The sequence below is a fragment of the Sus scrofa genome, chromosome 1 (assembly GCF_000003025.6).
Source record: "Sus scrofa isolate TJ Tabasco breed Duroc chromosome 1, Sscrofa11.1, whole genome shotgun sequence".
NCBI classification, from domain to species: Eukaryota; Metazoa; Chordata; class Mammalia; order Artiodactyla; family Suidae; genus Sus; species Sus scrofa.
In genome coordinates, this window is record NC_010443.5 from 160,334,705 (window position 1) to 160,357,721 (window position 23,017).

The 23,017-nt window shown below is 35.7% G+C and overlaps 1 long non-coding RNA gene across 4 annotated transcripts in view; it reads left to right on the forward strand.

Annotated features, from left to right (window-relative positions):
• Nucleotides 1-23,017, forward strand: part of LOC102165284 — a 329,937-nt gene that overhangs the window by 181,559 nt on the left and 125,361 nt on the right. The window contains exon 4 of one of the 4 annotated variants that reach the window (XR_002346117.1): nt 14,804-15,122. The exons of the other annotated variants lie outside the window; for them this stretch is intronic. This is a non-coding gene — a long non-coding RNA (uncharacterized LOC102165284). Of the gene's footprint in view, nt 1-14,803; nt 15,123-23,017 lie in introns of those variants that run through there. 4 annotated transcript variants of the gene reach the window in all.

Below are 23,017 nucleotides of genomic sequence, written 5' to 3' on the forward strand. Positions count from 1 at the left end.
TTGCATGAATTTAGTATACATAGGCTCAGGATTTGCTCACTGATTTTTTTTGTTTGTTTTGTTGTTTCCTGTCATATGCTAAAAATCATGAAATTCTTTTGTGAATGCCTCCTATTGCACACAATTGTTAACATCACATATTTCAAAGTACATACTCCCCCCAACATCCTCACTTTCTCAAACCTGTTAAATTATGGCCCAAATTTATCTACATTAATTGAATAGCATACCGATAGTGCTATCACAGAATATCATGAGTTCCATTTATTCTAATGCAGTTTGAATATAGGAACTCATTTATCTTTAGTTCTTTGGAAGTTTTCTTAAAATCTTGCAGATTAGCCTGATGCTTATATTTCTGAAGGTAGCAAATTATTACAATTTATTAGAAGTTTATTTATCTTCTGTGAATCACCTTTAAAAAGTTCTCACTATGAAAATGTAACAAAAATGAGTGTTATTCATAAGCATGTGGCTGTTGGGATGAGTCATAGTTTTTTCCCCCTACTGTGGTGAAAAGAACTGGCCAGCTCTGATTTATAACAGTGAGTTGAAAAACTAACATGTCTTAAATTCCTGTTACTTACAAATTCTTTATATATATTATGTCTAACTACTCAGTTAAGTAGATAATATTATACCTGTTTTAATGGATGGGTCTTGGATTCTTTTAAGAATTGTAACCCAAAAAGTGTTGACAGTATTTGATCAATTCCCTCCACCACAAGATCTATGAATTTTCCAAAAGTAAAAGCAGCAATTCTAATTCTCTATTGCTTAAACAAGTAGAAAGCTTTATTATTTTTAACTAAAACTGTAACATGTTTCAAGCAGGGATTTATCCTGGCTCTGGAGGCTTGATAGGCTCTGAGTTTCCCCTGGCATTCTCTTGCCATGGCTATCCATGGTCCAGCACCAGGTCTCTGTAGTGTCCACCATAGAGGAATACAAAGATTCTGTGTACCAGCTAAAATATAAACCACTATTCCCTGTATTTATGGTGGATGTTTCCACATGGATCACTTTTACAGTTTCTGCTAAACTGGGGGACTATAGCGGCTGCTACTCAAAAATATTCTGAAGGCACCATATTCATGGATAAGACTTAGGATGTCATAGAACTGCTATTCTTATTGCTAGAAAGCAAGAAGAGAGCTATCGGCTGTACTTCAAACATGAGGAAACCAATCTAGGGTTAGTTTTCTCCATCATAATAGTGGTTGACATCACAGGGATATCATGGTCCGCTATTCCATCATAGGAGCTGGTAGAATAAGTCCTAGTTATATATATCCTTTACCTAGACATCCCCTTTGTTCTGAGAACCTGGGTCATTTCTTTTATAATAAAGCCTATTCTTATTACTACAAGCAGCAGGAAGCATGTGCCATCTAAAAATTTAAAATTTCAAGTACCAAGTTAATGTGTGTATGGGCACGTTCATGTGTGTTAAGCATTTAAAATAAGTCTCAGGAACTATCTCAATAACATTTCTTCAATGTCAAACAGTAGTAAATGTCTAACCATGAATTAAATCCCAGATACTTCTTATTCTAAAGTTTGTGTTTCAAGCTTCCTCCATTTCAGCATATTGTCTTGATGTAGAGTGATTTTCTTCTTTTGGAAGTTAATTGTTAATATATTGTCGAAGGTGAATACTTGATCTGTGGTCTGGTTCTCAGTTTTGCTTATCTGTGAACTTTATTTTGCCAGCATACCCAGAATTAATTGGACCCAGAGAATGGAATAAGGCAACTAAAGTCACAAAAGATTTGCATAGAAATAATGTCAACTTATTGATTTGCAATATTCAACATAAGTGCAAAGAGTACATGAAACTTGTGCCAATTGATCAATTCCGTTTCACCTCTATAGGAAATTCTTGATAGAAACCCAAATATACCAAGTCACTTAGAATCAGTTCAGTCAGAGAAAGGGAAGGTAACTGAGTTGTTTCAGTGGCTATAATGTCTAATGCATGTATTTCTACTGTAGGAACCTATTGGCTATAAGGACTAGCCCTTTGAGTCTGTGTCACTATATCCACCCTATTAAAGGAAAAAGAGAAACATTTTATTTTTGATTTGGATAATTTTATCATCTAAGATACTGACCTGGCAGGGAACTCTTTAGGAGGAGGGGGAAAGTATCAAACTTAACTCATGCAAATATTTAAGTTATTAAAATCCAGAAAAATTGTCAGTCACACCTTGAAGAGGGAGAAGTAAGACAAAAGAGAAAAGTGACAAAACCGGATTACAAGGGTCAGAGTGGCAAAGAACACAGTAGACATTGGACCAAACTGGGAGAGTTAAGGTTTCAGATCAAAATTGCATGAAGGAGTTCCTGTTGTGGCTTAGCGGTTAATGAAACTGACTAGTATCCATGAGGACGCAGGTTTGATCCCTGACCTCACTCGGTGGGTTAAGGATCTGGCATTGCTGTGGCTGTGGTGTAGGCCAGCAGCTACAGATCTGATTCGACCTGGAAACCTCCATATGCTGCTGGTGCAGCCCTAAAAAAACCAAAAAAAGAAAAATTGCATGAAAATTCCCCACTCATGGAAACCCAAGAAATATGGCCTCTGTCTTATGCTAATTAGTTACCTGATAATAACAAAGGCTTCATTCAATGGTCCAGTGAGGTTCCATTTAGGAAAAGGAAATACGTGTTTCCAAGGTACAAATGCTTGGACATGAGAACAATGAAACAGCTAATGAAGTGGTCAGGTGTTCAGACCAACATGTAGAATCACCATACATGTGATTACATGTGTGCAGTCTGAGATGACTGCACTATATCGCAACTCAGTTTTCATGAATGATATTGCCATGGATGTTGTGATTTTACAAAATAGTAATCAACTCCTGGTAAAGGTCCAAAGATAGTACAGTCTTTTCTCTATTTACACAGTTGCATTTTAGAATAGTCAATGTGTATTAAACCTATGCAAAAAGTATCTGACATTTATATTTAAAACAGAGTTATGCTATAGATTTAGGAAATTATAAACAGGTACTTTGTCTTTCAGATGGTCCTGTGAGATACCTGAAAGTGTTACAGAATGTAGGACAGTTCTTCAAGTGTGCAGGACTGTAAGTGCACTTCAGGATCTCTAGTATGCCTTGTACATTTAAGTCCAGGAGTGACTTCAGACATTGCAGTAACCAGAATATTCTTTCATATTTCCAAAGCACTAGAGGTTACAACAGACTCACTAAGAACAATTTCTCTGGTGTTAGGAAATGCATTACTTTCAGCTATATTTTATGGAGCTGTTTCAAAATGTTCACAACGATATTTTCTATTTGTCTTGTATCATTCATCAGTCTGTGACTTCTTTTAAAATTAAATATCTACATGTGGTCAAAGCTACAGTTAAGAGTAGAGATGAGGAGTTATCAGAAACAAAGATAAAAAATGGAGATTCTATGTGACTCAGTCAGAGCAGTTGTTTATTTCTACGTTTTTGAAATGAAATGAGGTGAAACTATTATGAACACAAAGACCTCTTATTGGAGGATCCAGGTCAGACCTGGACTTGAGATGCTGAGATGATAAGCACCTCCAATCTTGTGACTAGATGTTTAAATAAAAACACAGAAGATTGGGGAAGCAGCACTTAAGGTCTTCAGGAGGGTGTTTTCTAGCAGCTCAAGGTTGAAAAGTAATTGCTGCTTTGAACCGCTCTGAATACTAAGAATGAGGGTCCTAAAAAGCTCTGTTTTTTCAGCTTGACTTCAGATACTGATGCTCTTCTCTTGATGCTCTGTCTCCTATCTCAGCATCCACAGGTCAACCATGCTTCCTTTTTGCAACAGGGATTAGTAACTATGACTCAGAGAAGGTGCCTAAAAACTCTTTAGCCTTTAGTCAGAGATATAATATGCAAAACAGTGTAGGACAAATATGCATGCTCCTCCCCTGTTGTCTTTGAGATGTCAAACCCAGCACAAAAAGTGGGCTGGCTGTTACCTGTTGCCTTTCTGCAGCCTGGAATTTCATTTACATTTGAATTTAGTTTTCTTCCTTTATCCTGTTTGATTCTTTCTGTTGTCTTTAACACTAATCTCTGTCTTTTCTAGCATAAAATTGTGTTAACAAGTTGGAAGTGTTAAGTTTGATTTAGATAAATTTAAGAGGCTAACACTTCTGCCATGGGGTAATTTTGCCTTCCCATTCATTTCTTTCCAAGGTAGGGTATGGCCTTTTTCTCCATCCCCAACTCCATTTGTCAGTTACCAGAGCTTGCACTGGTTTTCAGTTTTCCTTATTCTCCTCCCACAGCCAGGCTCTTGCCAACCATCCACCATATACAATATTGCAGCTACAAGCTGTTCTCAGGAAACCCACTCAAAATAGCTGAGGAGCAGCTGCTTCTGTGATATTTTCAAAAGGAAGAAATTTGAATTTTTTTTTCCTCTGGGCTAAGGGTCTGTTGGTTTTGCACAGAAAGAGGCAAATGAAGTCCTTCACTCCAACTGAAATTCTCTGCCCCTCACTCTCTAGTTTCGGTTTCAAGGTATGAATAATGAGGAGGGAAATGGAAGATGATTCTGGAAAAAGTATACATTATTTACTTGAAGACTGTTCATTTGCTTCTCATATTTTTGCAAGTGATATTTACAAGTAGATTAACAGGAGTTGATTTGTGGGTACAAATTAGGGGAAAAAAAAGGACAGTTGAATCCAATTAGCATTTTTTAGCATTTTTTGACTCATTTGTCCGTCACCTAACATAACACTGGTGGGAGCACTTTAATAATGTGGAGGAAACGTATCATTAAAGTGTGGCATGCTTCTTCTACTCTTGAAATTTAAAGGATTGAGAAATTAGGGGAATAGGGCTAAGTATCCTTAAATTTTTTAGTCTGCTATTATAAGCCTCTTCTTTCCCTTTCCCTCTCATACCTCCCCAGGAAGCATTTGAAAGAACAGAGTGGCTGTCAGGGTAGGAACAGAACAATTAGATGTCAAGGATGTAATTAGCCTAAGATTAGAGCATTAGGGACTCAAAATCATGGCATCTGAGACCAGGCAGCTATGAACTAGTAATTAAGAAACTACTTTGCACTTATTATTTCCTGGAAAAATGTATTTATGTATTTTCTGTGAGGTAATGTTTAGTCACTGTACAATTATGTTCCAGTTGAGCATTTGATGCCATATCTTGATTCTGGAAGAGTTGAAACGCCTCTGCAAGAGGAATACTCCTGGATAGGGTGTGTATTAGCAGTACATCCCATTGCTTTCAAAGCAAATTTTATGCTGCAGATTAAGCAGAGCTACAAATAATCACACTTCTTGTGACATGCTGTGGGATCACATTAAGCATTATAAATTATTAGAGATTTCACATGGACATCATGTAATACCACAGGAGTTCTATTATGATTTACCATTAATTAACATCTACTGACTGTATTTCAAAGTGCTATTGCTCTGTCACACCACAGGCTGTTATACAAACCATAAATGCTATCAATGTTCCTGCATTTATCTAAGCTCCAACTGATTAAAATGTGATTTGTCCCATAATACCTTCTTAGTTTGATATGTGACTTAGATTGCTGACCTACATTACTTCTATCTCAAGTTGTCATGCAGTCAATTACACTGAGTAACTGCAGGGCTTAAGAGCACAGAGGAGAACCAGTATTGGAAGAAAAACATGACTCCCATAATTTAGAGAGAGAGAAAAGAAAGACTTGGATGAAGAGTGGGGGCTTTTCTGTGCCAAAGAAAACAAACTGTCAAGGTTGTCAGTTTCCAGGGATAGATCATAATTTAGTCTGCCCCTTACAATGTAGGTGAATAGGAGATTTTGTCAGTTTAGGAGAGAAAAGATGCCTTTTTTTTTTTAAACTATTCTCCATTCCTCTATCTCTACTCTTTCCTCCTTTAAATCAACATATATTTATGGAATGCGTATTACATATTACATTTACTTAGTGGGGCAAAGAGAAGTCAAATTCCTTAGGTATAAAGGCACAGAAAAATTTCTCACCTGGCTCACACTAGATTAAATAGTAGTAGGAAAAAATAATGTAACTTAAGTAGCTTGCTTTCGTTATAAATGTATACTCCAAATAGTAGAGTGTTACAGGATGTTATAATTGAGAATCTCTGTAGAGATATCCTGGTCTAATATTCCTTCAGGAAAATGGGAAAGAAGATGATCAAATAAATGGTCAAACACTAAATGTGAAGATACAAGAAAATCAGAACTAGAACTCCCATCTCTTAGAACTCAGCCAGCAAATGTTCTTCCCTCTTATACTGGCTTATATAATTTGCTAGCCTGTAAGAAAAAGGCAATTGCAAGACAGGTTAATTTTGTACTAGACAGTTTAAGCACTTGTTTTTCTTCAAGCAAAAATTCATAAACTAAGGAGAGGGTAAACTTGTGTAATAGAAAAGATACAGAACTAGAATAATAGGAGACCAGACTTGCTGCATGATTTGGGGTAAAACACTTAGATCTGGGATGCAAGACAAATGAGTGCTGCTAAGCTTCAAGTGCTTTCTGTGGTAGAAGGCAAGCATGCTCTTTGGGTAAGAGTTCTTTTTTATCAGATGAAGCCCTCTCCCACAGTGGGAAAACTACTGTATAAAATTATTTTATCTTTAAAATGTTACATGCTACACATGTACAAATATTCCAAAGCCTAAAAATTCTAGAGTAAAAAGAAACAACCTTTTGATGTTTCCTGAACATTAAATAACCAAGTTATGGCATTGATCAGGCAGGCAGGAGAGGTTAATAAAAAGGAGAGAGGTTAATCATTAATTGCAAAGGAGAGGAATGCTGACCCTATCCAGTCTATTAAGCCCTATGGAAGAGGAAGCCCCAGGAAAAGCACAGAAATTTGGTGGTGTGGTCTTTAGAGATCTCTTGCTAGTTTTTGCCAAGTGAAACTTAACATAGAAAAGAGATTTGATTCTCAAGGTGTCAAGGTGACTTCCTAGCATCTTCACCAGGAGCCCTCCAGTAGATAAATCCTGCATTGTAATGAGCTGAGCTACCAAGCAGAGCCTTACTGGTGCCTGGCTGGGTAAACAGAATCCTGGATTTACAGAAATTTGGAGCAGGCTGAACTGATAAACCTCCACACATATCACATACTCTAGTCACAGTCCTAAAAACAGAGCCAGGAACCAGTGTGCAGGGTGGATCTGGGCAGGGATAGGTGGAAAGGAGAATTTAGGCAGGAGGAAGGAAGGAAGAGCTCCTGGGAGCCCATGCAATCTTGGTTTATAACATGCCCTAAACAGCTATAACACAAATTTAACATGACAGTTCTTTCAACTTGGTAGTTAGTTTTTCTTATCATTTTGTTTCAAATAGTATTTTCTTAATGTAAGATGTAAAGGTAGATATTGAAATTTTAGATACCTTTATTTTTGACATTTTGGTAATTAGAGGTATTTATTTTCTAGGGAAGACAATCAAACCCTATAACTGGATAGTATATTTTCATGTCTCTCTCCATTAAACTTGTAGGAAGAAAGGCTTTAAAAGTAAGATTTTTTGCTACCCTCAATGTTACCTCCTAGTGCTAACTACCTTGGGGTTAATTTTCAAAATGAAGTGAAGTGGTCTCTGAGCAACAAGCCCTACAAATCTATTTTATTTGGAAATAACAAATGTCACACTCATTATCTTCTTTTTTCTCATGCAAACGAATAGAAATAGTGTTGAAATATCAGGCAAATTTAGATAAATCCTTTGTTTACTTTTTGAAGGCTGAATGAAAAGCTCGGTAATATTCATTCATATAAATAAAATTTAGTGATTTTTTTCATGCCAGAATTGTGGCTATTTCAGATGTAATATATTTCTATATTCACATTATTTTTTACTTCTTTTAAAATCAATTTTATCATCTCAGGGATTATTTTAGAGTAAGTAAAAAAAATGAAAATGCTATATATTAAATTTGTATTTTTTTTCACATGAAAGTCTTTCTGATAGACTCAAGGATGTCAGAAACTGAAGAATAAAAGGAAGGTGAAAGGAATGATACAGGAGCATTGACTAGATCTTAGTGGAAATGCCATTGTGTTCAGAAGTAGACATCAGCCTCCTGGGTAGCTCAAATAGCTTTGCACTCTGGAGATTGATGGCTTCCCTGTGTTTCTTTCACTTAGAATAATAGTGAGTCATTGGGCACAGCTCCAGCTTAAAGCAGAACTTTTGAAAGAACATTTTTGGTAGCACTTTGTCTTTTCCTAATGAATCATATGGAACTCTCCTACTGTTAAAGGGTCCCAATTAGGAAGGACATTGGACCTATTGGATAAGGGAGTTTGATGGATCAGTGATATTCTTCACAACCTAGGCCACAGACTTGGAGAAACTTAATCAATCTGTGCACAATCTAGGTAACACATTTCCTCAAATGGTTTCTAATCTTTGGGCTATAGAAAGTGGTATCTGAAGAGGTGAGGGAATTACATTGCCATTGCACTGGCCACTCCCTTTGTGATTCCTCTCTTGAAAAAGCCAGTTAGACTCTTAGGACATACCTCCTCCGAATGGACTTAGTGAGTTATCTTGGTAAGGGAGTTTTATTTTTAAAAGAGAAACTAGTTATTATGCAAAAAAAACCCACAAACATCCCTAACCTTGAGTGGATTCCTTCTGAAGCCATGATATTACCTGTGGATATTAGTAGTTTTATAGGTAGTAGTTTGTATCTGTTAATCCCAAACGCCTAATTTATCCCTCCCTCCCTTTCGCCTTTGGTAACCATAAATTTATTTTCTATCTCTGTGGGTCTATTTCTGTTTTCTAAATAAGTTCATGTGTATAATTTTTCTTAGAGTCCAAATAGAAGTTATATCATATGATATATATCTTTGGGTTATTTTACTCAGAATGATAACCTCTAGGTCCGTCTATGTTGCTGCAAATGGCATTATTTCATTATTATTTTATGGCTGAGTACTATTCCATCATGTATATATACACCATATCTTCTTCAGTTATTCATTTGTTGATGAACATTTAGGCTACTTCTGTGTCTTGGCTATTGCACATAGTACTGCAATGAACACTGGGGTGCATGTTTCTCTTCAAATTAAAGTTTCTCTGGGTATATAATCCAGGAGTAGGATTGCTTATCATATGGTAACTCTATTTTCAGTTTTTGAAGAATCCTCCATACTCTCCATAGTGGCTATACCATTACATTCCCATCAACAGCGTAGAAGGGTTCCTTTCTCTCCACACCCTCTCAAGCATTTATTATTTATAGACTTTATGATGATGACCATTCTGACCAGCATGAGGTGATACTTTGTGGTTTTGATTTTCCTTTTTCTAGTAATTATCAATGTTGAGCATTTTTTTCATGTGCCTTTTATCCATCTGTATGTCTTTTTTGGAGGAACATCTGTTAAAATCTTTTGGCCATTTTTTGATTTTTTTTTAATTGAGCTGTATGAGCTATTTGTATATTTTGGAAATTAGTCCCTTGTCAATCACATCATTTGCAAATATTTTCTCCCCTTCTGTAGGTTGTATTTTTGTTTTACTTATGGTTTCCTTTGCTGTGCAAAAGCTTTTAAGTTCAATTAGGTCCCATTTATTTATTTTTGTTTATACTTCCAATATTACAGGAGATGGATTCTAAAAGATATTGCTGCAATTTATATCAAGGAGTATTCCACTTATGTTTTCCTCTGGGAATTTTATAGTATCTGGACTTACATTTAAATCTTTAATCCATTTTGAGTTTTTTTTTGTGTATAGTGTTAGAGAGTGTTCTAATTTCATTCTTTTACATGTAGCTGTCCAGTTTTCTCAGTAATACTTATTGAAAGGACTATCTTTTCTCCACTGTATATTCTTGCCTCCATTGTCTTAGATTATTTGACCATAAGTTCATGGGTTTATTTCTGGGCTTTTTATCCTATTCCATTGATCTATATATCTGTTTTTGTGCCAGCACCATACTGTTTTCATAGCTATAGCTTTGTAGTATAGTCTTAATTCAGGGAGCCTGATTTCTTCAGCTTCATTTTTATTTCTCAAGATTGCTTTGGATATGTGGGTGTCTTTGATATTTCCACAAAATTTTAAATTTTTTTTGGCTCTAGTTCTGTGAAAAATGGCTTTAGTAACTTGATAGAGATTGCTTTGAATCTGTAGAATCAGTGTGACACATCACATTAACAAATTGAAGAATAAAAACCAAATTATCATCTCAATAGATGCAGGGAAAAAAAAACCTTTTGATAAAATTCAACATCCACTTTTGATAAAACTCTCTAGAAAGTTGGCATACAGGGAACATATCTCAATGTAATAAAGTCCATATATAACAAACCCACAGCTAACATCATACTCAGTGGTGAAAAACTGAAAGCATTTCTGATAAGGTCAGGAACAAGAGAAGGATGTCCACTCTCTCCACTTTTATTTAACATCATTCTTGAATTCTTGGCCACAACAGTCAGAGAAGAAAAATAAATAAAAGGAATCAAAATTGGAAAAGAAGTAAAACTGTAACTATTTGTGGATGACATGAAATTAAACATAGAAAATCCTAACGATGCTATCATAAAACTGCTAGAGCTGGTAAAGTTGCAGGATACCAAATTCCACATACAGAAATACCTTGCATTTCTATATACTAACCTTGAAAGATCAAAAAGAGTTAAGGAAACAATCCCATTTACCTTTGCATCAAATAGAATAAAATACCTAGGAATAAGCCTACTGAAGGAGGCAAAAGACCTGTACTCTGAAAGCTTTTAGATGTTGCTGCAAGAAATCGAAGATGATACAGATGGAAAATTATACCATGTTCTTGGATTGGAAGAATCAATATTGTTAACATGTCTTTTTTTTTAATTAATGTATATTTTTACTTTTTGTAAGGCTCTGAATTTTCTTGTGTGTACAATTTTAGCCATTCCATATATTACGTAATTTTTATCTTGGTTTCTTTTCTGATTCAAAATTTTTTTAAAGAAAAATTTTTTTCCAAAATTCCAGGTCAATGAGTTTTCCTCTTCTAAATTTTTATCACTAATTTATAGTCTTGTTTCATATTAATCATAAATTTGGGGTTGTTTTATTTGCCTTCGTGGAATATATTGAAAGTTTTCCTTATGGAATAATTTATTTTCATATTTGGAAACTATTTCAATGACATTCATACAAAGGTAAATATCTTCTTTATTAAATATATTATTTCATTCTATACATTATTTATTAATATAAATACACCACCTCATTTTGTCAAAATGTTCAAATGCTTCTGACTTCCCTGTGGTATATATTTATCATATCATATGAAAATTCTTTGAAAGAATCAGAAGACTACCTAGTCCAGGATTACTAAAAGGTATTGACCAGTACTCTGAAGGTTTTAAGATGTTTTATAAAGAAAAGTAAAAGGTTTAATATTCAAATAACTTTGGATAATTGGAGGGTAACAAAAATTGATATTACCTTATTCTGGGTTTCTCAAGACCTTCTTTAATATGCTAAATGTTAATTGAGTTCTCTAATAGGAAGCTTGGTTTTGTGGATTTCCCAAAGTTATTTTGTCATGGAAAGTTGTTTTATGTGCATTACAAGTAAAGTAAGATGATTATATTTCATTAGAATATTTTGACAAGGAAATAGAAACTGTAGGAAGTAAAAATTTAAAGAAAAAAAAAACTACCTTTTTGTTAACAGAACCAGGTTCGGATCTGATGTTCTGACAGCATGGCCAGTATATCAAGTTTACAAAGATATAGCTAAACTATCTCTTATCAAATTAAGTGGAAAGTAAGATAAACTACCCAGTAATCTGAACTGCATTCAGCCTAGCACCCTGTTAAATCTAATCTGTAACCTGTATCATAACAGCTCAATTTTCAATGGTTCTGTTCTACCTGTGGTATATTATACATAAGTAAATATTATTTCCATACTATCACTAGAAATGTATTTATAGGATAAATAATACTTGATCCTCAGATATGTGCTAAGCACATTCAGTGTTAAACAGTACATTAATAAGCTTCCATTTTGAAGTTGATGTTCTTGTGAAATAAACAATAAATAAGAAAATATCTGAGAGTAAACAGTAATGAATAAGATCAAATAAATTATGTGACAGAATTCCTGATACAGAGTAATAAACAGGCTGATTGAGTAGGATTGTATAAGCCTCAGTAAGAATGTAGTTGGTCCAGTTATTGAGCGAGCCCTCTAACCTCACATATCATTCAGTTTTAAAGGGCGAATATGATGTGGTACTCATTTCAAAATAATGGGCATGGAGTCTCCTTGGGTCCCTTGAAAAAATCTAGATGCTACTCTAATTTTCTTTCAAATTTTAAACTAGAGCATGAATAAAATCATCAGAGTTAGAATTTGGGAGGAACAGGGATCATGGATCATCCCAAGTGGGGAAATTTACTTTTGCATGGTAGTTTCTTTACTGTTTTTGTGAAGCTTGTATACAAGGGTCAAGTTACTATTTTGGTCCAGCCTAAAATTAAGTTACATGGTGAGTCTTCCAGGTCTCGTCTTGCTTGTTAGGAAATATATCTGTAGCATGAAAGATAAGCAGTGTCAAAGAGCATCCCTATTATTCCCAAGCTTGATGTGGCATCCCTATTATTCCCAAATAATTTCCCATCTTGTCCCCACATTCTTTCTTTATTTCAGCACTTGATCATTCAAATTAAGAGCTATGTTTAAATCTTCTTTTCTTATTTCCAGTGTCTACACACTTCCTTCAAAGGAAAACGGCTAAAAATTGTCTTTTACTATTTTCTCTAAATATGGGAGGACTTCTTAAAGATCATGTAGTGTTTGCTATTCTCAAATTTTATCTCTTGTGGCTGGTACCTTCCAAAGTTTCTAGCACTAACTAAAATGACTCATTAAAAAAAAATCATATGGACATTTAAATTGAATTCTATTGTGTGAATACATGTGGGTGGGAGAGGGAGATGTTTTGCAGACAGACAATATATAAAGATTTAGGTACCTTCATAAAGTGCAATCCTTTTCTACTGCTACATAGTAAACTAGTACCATCTCAGTGTCTTAGAACAACACATATTTATTTTTTCAGCTTCCATGGATCAGGAATCTGGGCAAATCTTAACTGGCTCCTCTAGCTACTTATTATCTCAAAATACAGCACCGAAGTTATTGAGTGGGCTGCATTCTCATCTAGTGGCTGAACTGGGAAAGAATCTATTTCCAGGATCATTCAGGTTCTTAGCAGAATTCATTTATTTGTGCTTGTATGAGGGTATCAGCTTCTTTTTTTGCTGGCCATTGCCTGTCTGCCACACTGAGTTCCTAGAAGCTGCCCATAATTCCTTGAAAGATTTACTTCTTCATTGTGGCTGCTTACTTCATCAAGCATCCAAGATGAGCCTCTAACTTCAAAGAGAACTGGTCTTTTAAGGATTTTCACCCAATTAAGCCAGGCCCTCCCAGGAAAATATTCCTTTTAATTCATTCAGAATCAGTTGATTTGGGAACCTTATTCATCTTCAAAGTTCCTTTTTCTTTGTCATTTCCTATTGGCTGGAAGGAATTCACAGGCTCCATTCACACTCAGAGGAAAGGGATTATTCAAGATATAAAATCAGAGGGCAGAAATTATAGCGGATCCATCTTAAAATACTTTCAACCTGACTAACCGTTTTTCCCAGATATATTTCTATTGCATAGATTTTACTTCATATGTCTAAAACTAACATTTAATTTTAATTAAAGAGTAGAATTTATTTTAGGGGAAGAGGTAAGGTTATTTTGGGGAAAACATTACTACTATGTAAGTTTCAAGATTTTATTTAACTTTCTAAAATAATACTGGTTATTAAAAATATATCATCAGGAGTTTCTGTTGTGGCTTAGATGTGGTTAAGAACCTTACATAGGAATTCCCATTGTGGTGCAGCGGAAACGAATCTAACTAGTAACCATGAGGTTTCCGGTTCGAACCCTGGTCTCGCTCAGTGAGTTAAGGATCCGGCATTTCTGTGAGCTGTGGTGTAGGTTTCAGACGCATCTGGGATCCCACATTGCTACGGCTGTGGCATAGGCTGGCAGCTACAACTTCAGTTCGACCCCTAGCCTGGGAACCTCCATATGCCGCTGGGATGCGGCCCTAAAAAGTAAAAAAGTAAAAAAAAAAAAAAAAAAAAAAAAAACCAACGTAAGTGTCTATGACGATGTGGGTTTGATCCCTGGGCTCATTCAGTGGGTTAAGGATCTGACATTGCTGCAAACTGCATGCACCTTGGACCTGGCACTGACATGGCTGCGGCTAGGCTAGGCTGGCAGCTGCACCTCTGATTCGTCCCATAGCCTGGGAACTTGCACATGCTGCAGATGCGGCAGTAAAAAGAAAAAAAAATATATCATCACTCTTCATGAAATATTTATGAGCTGAGTATTAGTTTTCTTTAATACTTTGACAATTTCATCATATCACTTATTTTTCAGCCTAAATTTCAAGTGCCCTGCTTGCACTCTGCACAAAACACACATTGTTTTCCAGATCATGAAAACCATGCACTCAGAGAATGACTCATCTCAAATATGCATTAATGTCTAATAAGTAGTCCCTCTGGTGGGTTTAGTTTGTTTATTTTTCCCCAGTGATGCCACAAGATCAATGACTTCATTTTTTCATGTATTCATTTTGGAATTCTGAGAAGAATAGAAGATTAGAATGATATGAAAATTAGTAATACTTATTTCTATGAGTTTGGCCAACCAAAAGAAAGATAATAAAATACCATTTAAATTAGTTTGTCTTCCCTTCTCCAGACTATGCATCAAGAATTACTCAAGATTACAAGCTGAAGACAGCTGTGGACATTTCTGCACCCAATACCACTACTTCTCTTTTCGAGACACCCAATAACTACATGAATAAAAATGTTATAATGATCTCTGTTTTATTTCACAAAATAGAAGCAGTCGACAAGGACAGAACAGATGCCATCTATTTCCTTAACTTCTCACTAACCTGGATTTACTATGGAACTATGAATTATCAATAAAACCAACTTTTTAGAAGTCCTGAACTCACATGCATTACTAGACCACTCTCTTTGCAAAAAAAAAAAAAAAAAAAAAAAAAAAAGGTAGAAATTGCCTCTGATTGCAAATAAGCTGATACTAGTAAGATTTTAGGTAAACTAGCTTCAGGCAAACCCTTCTTCTCTTCCTCATGTTCCAGTATGCCAGTAGGAAGGGTGTAGGATGTTATGGTGTTCGTTAAGAAAAGTGCCTTTCAAAAATCCCTGGACTCTAGCCCCAAGGGAGCTGACTGCAAGTCTGCTGGTTTTAATGTTGCAAAAGGACAAATTTTGCAAGAAAAAGCAAACAATTTAAACAGCAGGTGGCTGAAGCATAGCCTTCAGAAAGCTGTTAAGAACCATTTTTGTCTGTGAAATAAAACATGGTTGCGAGCAATGTTATTTGCACTTATTGATTCAGTGAAAAAAGTCACCTTATGTTTAATTCAAATTGCAGTCCTGACACGGACAGGCTTAAAACAATCATGTTTTACAAATCCATTTGTTTAAATGATTCTCTTGTTGGCTGTTCACACTGTGCCCTGTGTTGTTATATTATCACTCACTGCAAGTGCTATTTAAAGAAGTGAGGAACCAGCAACACGCACAGCTTTAAGCAATAGACGTTTGACTTAGTTAAAAAAGGCAGAACAAGAGTGGGTGACCGTTAATTTTAAGATGTATCTTTTCATTTCTTCAGCCTGCTTCAACTGTTAGTCTTCCTTTCTGCTCCCACTGCTGGGTTCAGAATTTGCCTGTGTTCATAATTTTGATAGCCACATCCTTTTTTCCCTTTTGGGGTTCAGTTGCACTTTGAAATAGCACAAAATCTTCAACTAAGTGTTCTATGTTGGAAATCACAATGCTTTTCAAAAACTCTATTTCTGCATGCTGGAAGCTAAAGTCCTGTCTTAGATGGGGAAAAAAAAATGCTTGTCAAAAATTGCCAGGATGGGAGTTCCTGTTGTGGCTCAGCAGTTAATGAATATGACTAGCGTCCATGAGGACACAGGTTTGATCCTTGGCCCTTGCTCAGTAGATTAAGGATCTGGCATTGCCGTGAGCTGTGGTGTGGGTCACAGACATGGGTTGGATGCTGCGTTGCTGTGGCTGTGGTGTAGGCTGGCAGCTATAGGTCCAATTAGACCCCTAGCCTGGGAACCTCCATAGGCTGTAGCTGTGGCCCTAAAAAAAAAGAAAGAAAAAAGAAAAAAGAAAAGAAAAAAATTGCCAAGATGGTTTAGACTGTAATTTTCTGCAACTCAATTATTCCTACCATTTCATTTAGAAAATATCCTTGAAATTGCAAAGAAATTGCAGCAAATTACGTTTTTGACCATTTTGTAGAAGGAATTCTGATCTTGGTTGCCTCCATGGAAGCTTCTCTGATGACATTTGTGAAGAGAAAGTAGAGTGAAAGTTTTAATAAGCTCCCTCCGACTTTAAAAATTAATAAGTAAAAAGTTAACCTTGTTTTGATGTGGTTTAAAAAACTGGTGCATGTGCATTGAAATAGAAACCCCAACAGGATAGCCATTCAGAGCCTGAAGAGTGTGATATAAGTTTCCGTGTTAGTTGCCCAGGGCAGGACACCAGAGAAGAGACTGCACTATACAGATAAACTGAGTGACTACTGTGTACAGAACTCAAATTGAAGAGGTGTCCACAGCTACTCTGTATGATGCTTACTTCCCTGATTTTCTTCTTTTTTTTTCTCTTCATTTTTTCCCTCTTGATAGGCAAAGGACATCAGTCCCCTGGGGCCCATTCTACCCCAGATAAGTCACATACAGAGAGCTTTAAAAAAAAAAAAAAAAAAAAAAAAGTGGCTTCAGTGTTAGATGAGTGAAGTCTGTATCCCAAATCTTCCACTTCTTTAATTACATAACCTTGGGCAGTGGGCAAGCCATAGGAATCTCAGATTCCTAATCTGTGTAAACTGAGATAACACCTCTCTTACAAATTTGCTGGATGGAATTAAATGAAATAAATCACCCAGCAGAATGCCTCCCTCATTGGCTTTGTTGTTGTTGTTGTTCCTGAACCCTTAAAACTGAAGACCCAAGATCATGGGATCACCCCTTCGTGAGACCCTGCCCTCATGAGCACACACTACACTCTCCATGACATACATCTCCACTTGCATACATATATAATTTGCTTGTCTGTGTTTGTATAAGCTAACAGTATCTTGAAAAAAATGAAGTGAGCTTTCATATAGTGACATCAGGCTCATGGCCAAATAAGATGTCCCTCACTCATATGACACCCTAAACAGCAATTTGGTATCTATCTGTGGACGAAGGTAACTTTCTAGATGCTGTGGGATTCAGCACCATTAACTAAGGGGCCCAGGAGGAATCTTGTCCACCCATATGCAGACCTTGGGCACAGCTGTGGACCATGAAGTAGCTTTAGACCAGCTCCTGACCATTTTGACTACAGGCTGGGAGCCCCTGGAGAACACTATGTCAGACAGTCACCATGGATGAAAGAATCTTCATGGAAGTCCAGATTTCCAGCCAAGAAGTTTTAGCAACACCACTAGAGGAGAAAAAAAAAAAAAAAAAAAAAAAAAAAAAAAAAAAAAGAGTTTGGACACATTGCAGAGGGTAAGAGGAACAGATTTACCTTACCTGCATCACCCCTCCCCCAAGGCAGCACACCTCAGCACCAAGAGAGGGCCTGATTTTTTTCCTACAGGAAAAGTTATAGCCTAAGAGCAAGTCTGGGCTTCCTCAGCTGTGTGGGAAGCTGCCAAAGAGGCTCATTTCTGTCTCTCACTCCATCCAGAGTACTGAGTTGTAAGCTGAATGACTGGGGGTCAGGATGAGGCTGGAGAACTGTAGGTAGGATGCTTGGAAGGCACTTAAAGGGATGCAGATCCTACTAACAAATGTTATATTCCATCAAGAAGCTCATATGTGAGCCCTGTGGACACCTCAACTATGGATCACCCCACATGACACACAGGCACTCCCAGAGCTCTGTGCACCTCACTGATACCTACAACCCTCCCACGCCCACTATACAGTCAGCTCCTTGTGCACACTCCTCACAGCAATGAGAACCAGCTTTGGCAGAGAGCTAGTAAGCATACTCAAAAAGCTGACTGGGAGTTCGCATCCCTATGGCGCAGCGGAAAAGATTCCGACTAGGAACCATGAGGTTGCAGGTTCAATCCCTGGTCTCGCTCAGTGGGTAAAGATCTGACATTGCCATGAACTGTGGTGTAAATCACAGACACGGCTCAGATCCCGCCTTGCTGTGGCTGTGGCGTAGGACGGGGGCTACAGCTCCGGTTAGACCCCTGGCCTGGGAACCTCCATATGCCGCGGGTGCAGCCCTAAAAAGAAAAAAAAAAATCAGCTGAATCTGTGGGCCAGAGAGAGACTACAACCTTTACGTTTGACTCTGGCCTTGGAAAAGCAAAGGGGAGTGTGCCAGCACATGGTCTGGTGTGTTCCGGGGGTAGAGAGAAAGCATCCATCTCAAAACACCGACTGGAGGGGGAGCAAGAAATGAGGAGCAGACCTATTCTACAGAAGATCTGAGGAAGCCTCAGAATCCTTAGAAGAGCTAAAGGAAGGTATTTCCAAAGAAGACAAATGGCAACAGGCACATGGAGCATTGCTCCAACATCACTAATCAGGAAAATGCAAATTAAAACCATGATGAGATACCATTTCACATTTGTTAGAACAACTATGAGTATACAATCAAGAGAAAATAAATGCTGGCGTGGATGTGGAGAAAAGGGAACCCTTGTGCACAGTTGGTAGGAATGTAGATTTGTATAGTCACTATGGAAAACAATATGGAAGTTTCTTGAAAAATTAAAATAGTGCTACCATATGATCCCACAAATTCACTTCTGGGTGTATATCCAAAGGAAATGAAGTCAGGAACTGCACTCCATGTTCACTGAAGCATTATTCATAATAGTTAAGATGTGGAAATAACCAGTGTCCTTTACAAATGAATAAATAATATGTGATACATATATATCTTTTTTATTCCTATGTATATATAAATTATATAAATTTATATTTCCTCTATGAGAAAGAAGGAAACTATGCCATTTGTGTCATCACAGATGGGCTTTAAGGGCATTATGCTAAGTAAAATAAGAAAGAAAAAAATAAATACTGAATGACGTCACTTATATGTGGCATCTAAAAAAACAAATTCATAGAAACTGAGAAGAGAATGGTGGGTGCCAGGGGCTAGGAGGTGGTGAAAATTGGGAAATGTTGGTCATAGGGTATAAACTTGCAGTTATAAGATGAATAAGTTATGAGGATCTAACATACAGCATGATGATTATAGTTAATAGCACTGTATTACATACTTGAAAGTGGCTAAGAGAATAGATATGAAACGTTATCACTACAGAAAAAGAAATGGTAATTATGTGAGAAGATTGAGATATTAACTAACCCTCTTCTGGTAATCACTTTGCAACATATAAGTGTAGCAAATATCATATTTTACAACTTAAACTTATATAACTTGTACAGGTTTTCCTCACTATCCAAAAGTAGAACATTCCTGTGAAACCTTTCATAAGCCAAAATAGCATAAAGGGAAGAAGCAATCAGTTACCTTAGAACATATTTTGCTAACGGATGCACAAAATAAGTTGAGATAAAGTACAAATGCTCACAGACAGTTCAAGGCTATGATGGCTTGATGCTAAGATGCTGAGATGTTGAGAGTAGTTCCAGGTGAAGGGTCTTGGGAGTACTACTCTTTCTGCTCAAAATGCATACTGCCATTATAATCCTTGCAAAACAAATGCTCTTTTTTCATAAAAGTGAACATCTTCTTTGAATTTCTTTCAGTTAGTGAAAAAGGTACTAATGCGGTCTTTTGTAAAAGCAAAGTGGCAGAAAATAGTCTTTCAAAAAGCAAGGAATAGCTGTATGTCAATTATAGCTCAATATAACTGGGGAAAAAACTAAATTATAGACAACACATAAATGAAAAAGAAAAGAGTTTGAGGAACAATAATTTTGCTTCAAATAATCAAGTCTAAATTCTGACCTTCAAAAATAAATACTGAGCTTGCTTCTCCATAACTATCTTAAACAAATGGAGAAATTACTAGAGTATCTCCTCCAAGAGATTTCTATTGTATATTTTGTAACAACATTTGAAGAATTACATTATATGAAAATTAGCAAATAATAAATATGCTACAAAATAATTCCAGGTTTTCTTTAATCAAAAAAAGAGAGTAGGTAGGTCTACGACTTTTTAGAAGATTTTTATTTCCATGTTAATATTTTGCTTGTTAATAGAATGAAAAATTAATTATGATTTTATGAAAGGATGAAAAAATAAATGAATTACCTTTGGAAAAAATGTACTTTTTATTTTTCATGAAAAGATCTGTAAGTCATACCCCCATATCAATGAGATTTATGTGTTATTTTTTACCGTGTTTGTTCCATCTAAAAAATTATTCTCACAAAATTTTGATTAGTTTTTTTGGTGCAAAATTGTTTTAAATAATTTATTAGCCCTAAATAAAATGAGTAGACTTTGGATTAAAACAAAACAAAACAAAATTAAACAAAAGAAAGATATACTTGTTATCCATTCTGAATAGTATTGCATGTTGTCTAATGGTGTCCAGATATCAAACAGAAGAGCAACTAGAAATATAAAGGATTTGTCCTATCACCTAGGTGCCATAATCCGCCATCCATCTTGTACGTAGATATCAACAAATTTTTTCTTGAGCATAATTATTTTTTTCCCAAATTTGCAATATAGGTGTGTTTTGATCAATTATTTACTAATAGCAATTGCACTGTAAATTCAAGCTGGAGAAATATTTAATATTTAGAGCTTGATGATAGGAAAATGTGATAAATTAAAATTTTAATTTATATACTTTAAAATGATCTTTGAAGAAGATCAATAGAAATACTAATTAATATTATATTACTAGCAACAAATTTAACCTGAAATTCAGTGATTTTCTATTTTCATTCTTTCATTGATTAAATCAATTTTTAGTATCTCCAATACAACTTAGGATACTTGTTTTAGGAGATAAAAAAATGAATCAGCTTGTGCTTGCAGACTAACAGTTGAACTAATATGTGTAAGTTAGTATTAATGACACAAGCAAATGTTAAGAGCCATAACAGAAGCAGTTTTGTCTGCTAACAAAACAATTTAACATTGATATGCCATGATTCCTAAGTTAGAACTCTCAACATTGAACTCATATCAAAGAAATGCAAAATCATATTATAAAGAGAGTACAGTGGTATTATAGCCAACTGTTTCTATGCCTCACCAGATCTCTAAAAAGAAGGGCACTGAATTTCTGTTTGAACCTCTCAGCATTTAGATATTTGTATGTATACCACACATGATGGAAATCCAAAACATGAATGAAGGAACAAGTGGGCATAGAGGAAATTATTAAGGCAAGAATGAAAATATAGCTTCAATTGGCATAATGAGAAAGGACTTCCTATATTTTTACCCTATTAAAAATTTACTAAATCATATCTTGTCCTTGGAGTGACTATAGTAGATTTAATCATGGCCTTGATTTTCTGGGCTGCTGAGTTAAAAGAGGCCATATTCTCAGTGCAGGAAAAGTAATTCATGTGACCTTCAGGGACTTGTCTAAGTATGAATAAGTACCTCTAACCTCTGTTATAGTGAAATTACATTTAGAAATGTTTTTTTCTAAGTGTTTTATATGTTATAAGTTATAACTTACAAAAATCATGTTTGGTAGTCAATGTTAATACCTTACCTCTGATAATATAAATTTTAGTCAAATTGAAGAACCTAATATTTTTAAAGTGACTCAAACTTTAAGCCTGTGGTTGCTATCCTAAAGATAAATTTCATTGTGATTGGGATTCATTGTTATTCAGCCAGAAGGTTGTCATTAAAACAAATTGACAGTGGGAACACTGGCGAAGCTCTCAAATGGTTGCTTCATATATCTGGAAAACCTTTCTGTGACCTATCAGCATCTATCTTGATAGACTCTAGAATGAGAATGCAAAGGATCTTGGCTCATGTAAAGAAAGGTGCCCCTTTGATGTCAATTTATAAAGTAACTTCAGTATGACTAGTCAATTAGACTCAACTCTGGTTCCTAAAATTATCTACCTAGATGCAACAAGACAATGCATGCTACAAATAATACACTCTTACTAAGTTTCATTAGTATTTTATAAGGGAAAACTAAACACTCAGGTTTTTAAAAGAATATGTGCATAGGATCGAATGAACACATACATGTAAAACATTTAGAACAGTATCTGCACCCGTAAGTACTCAGTGTGACTACTATCATTAGCTAAGTACATTTAAAACTAGTCACTTAGTAAAGTAAATGCTTTCTGTTTTGGTTTTCTTATTTGTTTAGTTCATATTTAAGTGAAAATGTATAATTTTCATAAATTGAAAACATAATTATATAATCATAATTATCCTTTATTCTATGTACTATAAATTTATATTCCTTGTATTTTAACATTTCTTACCTTTTTTTTTGGCCACACTTGCAGCATATGGAATTTCCCAAGCCAGGGATCAAATCTGAGCCACAGCTGCAACCTACATACACCACAGCTGTGGCAACACCAGGTCTTTAACCTGTTGCACAACAGCGGGAACTCTCAGTTTTCTTAAATTTATTTCATACCTACAATAGCCTTGTTAAATGGCCAAGGAAAATCTTATTACAGCCTCTTTTTATGGAACAAGGATTGAGTTTTTGGAGAGCTTAATATTTCAAGCATATACAGTTATTTTAATTCCATAAGATATAGCTAAGGAAAGGGTACACTTTTGCAATGGCAAAACCTAGTGATCTCTCCATCACCTGTGTGATCTTGTGATGCAGGAAAAATGGGGGTTTTGTTTGTTTATTTTGTTTTGTTTATAAGCAAAAAATCAAAATTGTATACTGGAAAAA